This window comes from Cavia porcellus, unplaced genomic scaffold (genome assembly GCF_034190915.1).
Source record: "Cavia porcellus strain 051 isolate PalLab524CR breed Dunkin Hartley unplaced genomic scaffold, mCavPor4.1 scaffold_9, whole genome shotgun sequence".
Lineage (NCBI taxonomy): Eukaryota > Metazoa > Chordata > Mammalia > Rodentia > Caviidae > Cavia > Cavia porcellus.
In genome coordinates, this window is record NW_026947492.1 from 13580608 (window position 1) to 13587716 (window position 7109).

Below are 7109 nucleotides of genomic sequence, written 5' to 3' on the forward strand. Positions count from 1 at the left end.
AGCCTATTAGCTACTCAGGGATTGATCCAGTCCTAAATGGTGCTGATCTGTCAGAATGTGTGGGCACACACATGATGTAGGGAATTTTTTTTTTTTTTGGTTCACTAAATGTATTTTTTAAAAAAATCTTACAAAAGAATATTACATTCTACACTCTGAACAGATGCCAGGGACATGAGGACTATTGTTACTTCCTTCTCTGTCCCACTCCCCAAATGTTTACAGTGACCACACAAAGCAAAGTGTTTGCAATAATTACATGGGGGATTTTTTTAAAAGCACCAATAATGAACAAAAAATAACATCCGCTCATTCTGCTGCTGTTTTAAAATTTCAGTGTTAGTTTCTGTGTGCTCTCTCTCCTCAACGCTGTTTGTAAGGAACTAAATTATTACATGTGGTGAACAGCAAAGATTTTACTACACCTCAAATGCAGAACACCTATGGAGTAATGTTGGTTTTTTAAACAGAGCAGATTAAAAAAAAAGATTCAGGACTCCTTCAGTTCTTCACTAGTCTTAGAAAAACGTTCCAGAATACTGCTTCCCACTGTTCTGGAGCAAATACCGTGCATTCGGTATCTGGTCCTCTAACGGTAATGACCTGATCTTTGTATCCTTCTAAAGACTCATCAATTTTGAAAGAAGCTCCGGATTTTGACAGATTTATTTAATCTGCTGACCACCTTTGCCAATAATAGACGCAGCCAAATCTTTGGGAATAGTTACTTGTGTAGGTCCACTAAGATGACCACATGAGCTACAATCCCCTGCATAGGAATAATCATACCCAGAGCCACCCTGGGGTTCATATGCCATCTGTCATTCTGATGGGCTTGATGTGTCTATTGTAGAGTCCCAAGTTTCACCAGCACTGAAACCACCCGTGCTGTGGAGTGGTCTGCAGGTCTTCCTCTTCTGTCATAGGCCATTAGAGCTCTTCCTCTAGGTAGTGGTGTCGGTGGAGGAGGAAACTTTTGAGCTCTGCTACCATCCAGGCCACATCGCCCAGGGGGAGGGGGAAAGTGTTCCGGACCAAGGCTCATATCGTCATAATCTCTTCTAGAAGAGGCAGAGGATGCCTACCCCGACTAGGAGGCATTCTGTCGAAACCACCCAGTCCCCGCGGGGGAAATTCTACGGGCCATTCACAGCGGTCATCAACCATTATGGTAAAACCACAGTTATCTTAAGTTTCATAAAAACTGAAATCAGAAGGTTGTAAATGTCCTTTGATGGGAGACTTAGCTACAAGATCGAGGATGATCTTTATGTACTCTACCACCCTATCAGGCTTTCCTCTAATAAGAATAACCCTATCAGTACAATGAGGGCAGCATTCCTGGAAAAGCTGGACTGTTGTCTGAGTGTTCTCTCCAAGTGCCTTGATTTTAGCACCTTTGACCCCAATCATTCCTCCTGCCAGACTTTGATGAATTAACATTCTCAGATCACAGTCAAAGTCACTTTCTTTACAGTGTTGGTACTCTTCCAAAGCAGGGGTGAGTTTCTTCAGAATCTCCCCAATTGTTTCAATATCAGCACTGATACTCAATACGCGCTCAGGACCGCTGCTGTCTGGGACTGAGAAACACCGGCACTGTAGTCTGTACGGAGAGCCTAAATATTCCTGCCTCCTTTTCCAATCACTGCCCCAGAGTTCTTGCTTTGAAGCAGAATTCATGATTCAACCATCTCATCGGTGTTTCTAGGTCTTTTAAATGCTTGCTCTTTTTCCGTATCTTCTGTAAGACATTTGCCAAATTCACCCTTGGCTTCTGTTTTGGGGGACGGTTTCCTCCTGCTGCTCAGTTTCCATTTTCTAGTGTTAAATGGACAAACCAATCTATACTCCACAAACAAGTGCAATGAGGCAGGACAGCCAGATCGGTGCACAGAGCAGCTGAGGATAATGGTGACCGCAGTGCTTTTGCCTGGAACACCCATGTGTGGAATTCTCAACAGTCACTAGATAAACCATAATACCCAGCCCTTGGCATCATAAGTGAGCCTTATTTTGAACCCCAAACCACTTGATTGCTCTTAAGAATTAGTATGCCTTCAAGAAAGGACATTTTAATTCCACTGAAGCGATTCAAGTGAATGTGCTTAAGATGCTGAACAGACCGCTCCCCAAAAGGGGTCTGAATACTTTGAGCAATAACAATCCTGCTGCAATAAGTAATAACAGCAAGGACATTATTACTACACGCCAGACACTCTGCTTGGGGTTTTTTGTGTATTAACTCACTCAATCCTCACAGCAATACTTTAAGGAAGGTACTATTATGGTCATAGCATGGCTAAGGAAAGTAAAACAAACATGCAAATATTAGGAATTTATTTTAACTTACTTGTTTACCTTCCTAAATAATGTTCTTGTGGGGATTATGAAAGGAATTTGTACCCACCATCAAGAAGAAAACAAGATTTCCTGGTAATCCCAGAGATAACCTCTGTGTACATCTAACGTGTCTGTTTTAGTACTTTGTTCTGTAGGAGTGATTGCATCTGCTTTTGGTTCTGTTGTGCATGTGCGTGTCTAGAGGTTGCCTAGCCTCTGCTTCTTCTCTTAGGCTCTAGCTCTAACTGAAAAGATGAGTCTGAATTTGCATGTTGGAAGCAGACTGATACTTTTCCTTTTTCCTATGAACAGTGTTGGTGCAGACTTTGAAGAGCAGTGAAGCCAGCGGGTTGTCACCATGACACCAGTGCATCTTTCCATCTCCCATTGCTGTAGTCCAGGCCTTTGAGCTGCTGTCCATAGCGATGCAGTTCATAGGAGAATTCATTTGGCTCTTCCTCTTCTTTTTGGCTCACTAAATTAGCATTTTGGTTCCCGGAAGTTGGGAAGAACCTCTATCAGTACATCCCAGGAAGAAGAGGACAGAAGTAGACATAAGAGAGCACATAAGAATAAGATGGGTCACAGACCTAGTTGTCACATTATGCACATCTTACCTGACTGACAGGATGTGCCCAAACTCTAGGGAATAAAAGACAGTAGTGTGAAGGTTGCTAAAGACAGATAGCAGTCCTCATGAGCTGGGATGGGGTGAGAAGAAGAATTGGAAGGTGTCTGGGAGGTTCTTAATGTTGGATGTAAGTACTGTCTCCATTTAAATTGGTCAGGAAATGTATTAAACGACAAAATGGTTTCCCTAAGTATTATATTGCAACCCAAGGATATTACGAAATTCATTATGCCACAGCCAAAGGGTATAAAATATGCCTTCCATTGAATAGATGCCGTTCCTCATGCTGGAATGTCATAAACACTTAAGTTCTCTGCATTAGAATATTATCAAGCTGGGCTAAGAGAGGATCATGGGGACTGGGGCAGTTCGCGGAGTAATTGGAGATGCATGTTCAGTCTTCACACCCGCAGTCTAATGAGGAGAGGTTTATTTTGGCTCATGGTTCTTAGAGATTTCAATCCATAGTCAGTTGGCTCCAGGCAGAAGGGCATGGTGGAAGGGCCTGGAGGCAGAAAGCTGCTCGCATCGTGGTGGCTGGAAAGCAGAGTGGCAAGGAACAGGGAGAGAGAGACACCCTTCCAGGTCATAACTCTAGTGACTGCTTCTTCTGATCAAGTCCTACACCCTAACAGCAAGTCAGCTGTAGGGCACCATAATCCAAACAGAGGAGGCTTTGGGAGCTATTTTATTTTTTAAATCTTAATTTTTCAAAAATTTTTATTAGTACACACTGATTACAGTCATTGTGGGGAATCAGTCCATGTGTTTAACACACCTCAGTTCTTTTTTACTTGACTTCTTCCCCTTCACTGTTTCTGTCCTGTCTCTCTCCATCTCTTGTTCTGGAACCATTTTAAATCTGAACCAAAGCAGTCTTCCCTTAGCGCCTGGAAATACAGTGTGGAATGAGACCAGGAAGAAGGCATGCTCTCTGGAACAACGTTTAATAAAACCTCAAGGCTGAGAGTAAATTTTGAGCCACATAGTATAAGTGATTTTATAAAAGAGAAAATGGAAATGAAGGATGTTAAATGCCCCATGGCTCAGCTAACCAGTGAATTACTAGATTTAGTCCTAAAACCCTGAAATCAAGCCTGCTCTTGTAAGTCCCACAATTCTGCTGGATCGAGGGAGCAGATGCAGTGTGATTTCCTGCCTGAGCCCAGGCTCCAACAGAGCTTCTCAGAGGAGCCCTGTGTTGGAGAAGGAAAATGTGGTTATTGGCTGCATACCCCAAATTCATGAATAATAATGTGCTACATTTTAACCTTTGGCCAGTGTTTTTATGTGTAGCAAGGGTGAACTGAATAGCTTGGTGCCCAATAACATTATAATATTCTGCTATTTTATCTTGAGGAAATAGAAGCTGATTTAATAACCTCGGCAAAATGTACAAAGGTAAGAAAATTTTGGTTTACAAAACACACATAGGGAATGCATGTTTTAATAACCTACTTATGAAGGATTCTTTTTTTAGGATTTCTCACTGCCCTTCTAAATGGAGCAAGTTTGAGTCCAACCTGGAGAGCTTAGTGAGAGCCTGCATGAAGAAATAAATAAATAGGAGGTAGCTCAGCATTCTTTGGGTTCCATCTCTGCTACTGCAAACAAGGCAAAAGTTCCAAGTTTCTCCTTGTCTTGCTACTTTGTCATCTTTTGGGGTGCAATCAAAATTAAAATTTTGGTTAAGGCATAAGTTTTAAAATTCTATTACAATAAAAGACACATTGCTACTAATTTCCTTCAAACGATCCCTCACTTTGAAGACACATCCCCTCATTCTTGCCTTTCTGAAGCAATTTTTGAAGTCATCTCTCATGAGTTCTTGATGAGGTGTGATCAAAAATACAGGGAACGCTGCTGCTGAGCGGCATCCAGTGGGAAGGCAAACTCAAGAAAACATAAAGTGCCCTCATGGACCTGTTCACTGGATCTGGCACTGTGCAACTCTGGTTCTCTCCTAAGTCCAAGTGATCATGAAAATTAAAGGTTTTAATTCAGTTCAGGACACGGAGGCAACCATGACACCACACCTATAGCAGTTCATTGCAGAGCTGCCTCAGAAATGGCAGGAATCATGGGATGCATGTGTTTGAGGGGAGTGGAAGTATCCGAGGGGAATTAATGGCATGACATCTCCCTTTAGGTCTACGCAGTCTGCAGGCTGCATGGAACTCACATTCCAGCCACTGTGTCCAGGGTCCAGGTATCAAGAAGGAAGAAGCAAAGGCAAAAAGACAGCCTTGCAGATATGTTGGGTCCTTTTGAAGAGTTTTCCCATGTGCTCCATCTAACAACTTCTGATTATGTTTCATTGACCAGCTGCTTCTGCAAGGAGTCTGAGAAGTGGACTCTGATTTAATGCCACTTCTATCTCTGGAAGGAGGAATGAGAGAATACATATCAGTCATATCATCCTGGCAACTGATAATTGCTGGATAGTCTCTGTTAGACAAAAGTAAGTCAACTGAAAAGTTAGAAAGCAAATCAGCCTATATGGAAGGCCAGTTGGCTAGGTCCATATCAGAGAGAGGCAATGTAGGCTGAATTGTCCTCTTGGCTCTGTGCTTATAGGCTGTGTGACAATCTGCCCAATCACTCAGTGCCTTAGTCCTTGTCTGGGTTACTTTTCTCTCATTGCTGAGACAAAATACTTGACACCCAAAATGAAGCAAGGAAAGGTTTATTTAGCTTACAGCTTTTGGAGGTTTTAGTACATACTCAGCTGTTTCCAAGGCAGGGTGGCATGGTTATTCATGCCAGTTGCAAGCGACAAAGCCCAAAGGGAAGAGGGTGCCTCCTTTCCTCCCTTATATTATATGTGAGCTACTCACTACTCAGCCCAGGGTAGGGCAACACTCACCCCACTAATCCTAGCACCAGACAACAAGCCAATCACAAACACTAGACTCAGCTGCCTTCGAGAGCCCCTCTACCTTGACCTCATGAGGCTTTGATGGTGGCAGGGCATTTAAACCCAAATCATAACAGTCCTCTTATTCCTGAAATGGGATTATGCGGAAGCTAGCCTCACAGGAATGTTTGAAGGTCTGTAGGAAATAAATGTACAGTTCTTTTAAACTGGAAAACATTTTATGTATGCAGCTTCCACAGGTTATCAGCAACAGGAGAAGGTGTCTAGGCATTGATCCCTTAAAAAAAAAAAAAAAAAACTCTCTTGTGAGGATTTCTGCCACTCATTTTATTATCCAGTCTTACATAGGTCTGCAACACTTTCATCGAGGAAAAACTTCTTCCCACTGAAGTTGCAAGGAATCTCCTTGAGCAGAGATCAAAGGTGGAGTTTTGCAAAACCCTGAGGAGCACACTATCTTCCAAGCATGCAACACGGCTAGCATCGCCTTTAATACAAAAAAAGTGTTGAGAACAGAGCAAGGTGCAGGACAATTCTGATATCCTCAGTCTACAAGGCCAGTGCTGCTGGGAGAATACTGTCAGCCAGGACAGGAAGGGCAGACAAAGGACAGAGGCCCGAAGGATGGTGAGTTCTGTCCTGGACATGAGAACAGAATGTGAGATCTTGAGATGCTAGCGTCCCAGCCCAGCAGAGGTGACAAGGTGACATTTGGCTCGTTTTGTGCAGTAAACCTTGCCCAAATGATTGTGTGCTATGTACACTCTAGGTGCTGGAGATACTTTAGTGGACACAACAAACAAAATAATTCCTCTGCCTTTAGGGAGTTTAGTAGTGAGCCCAGGCAGACTCAGTAAGCAAGAGAGAGGGCTAAATACATAGTCTATGGAGTTCAGAGACAGTGAGGTTGGATATGTGGTGGAAATCTACATAGAATGGTGACAGAAGGGTGGGTAGAGAGAAAACTCTACAGAGAGATGTCAGGAGTGAGAAGAAAGCTTGAAATAGCACCTGCATTTTAAGACTTTCCAAAGTTTAGCCTGGCGCAGGCTGTGTTGGGCAGGCCAGAGAGATAGGAGTTCAAGTACTATGGACAACTCAAGGCTGAGGACTGAGTCTTCACGCCAGGCACCCTTCCACACCATGTTTCTTGGGTTGATCCACAAGTGGTTTAGGATTTGGGTACTAGGGCAGATGGCCTGGATTCCAATCCTGACTTGGAAGCAATGTGACTCTGTGGAGATTAACATATTTTAC

General features: G+C 43.0%; 1 pseudogene; it reads right to left on the reverse strand.

Annotated features, from left to right (window-relative positions):
- Window positions 1-518: 518 nt before the first annotated feature.
- On the reverse strand, window positions 519-2131 carry LOC100714410 (heterogeneous nuclear ribonucleoprotein K-like; annotated as a pseudogene).
- Between the last annotated feature and the right edge of the window lie 4978 nt (window positions 2132-7109).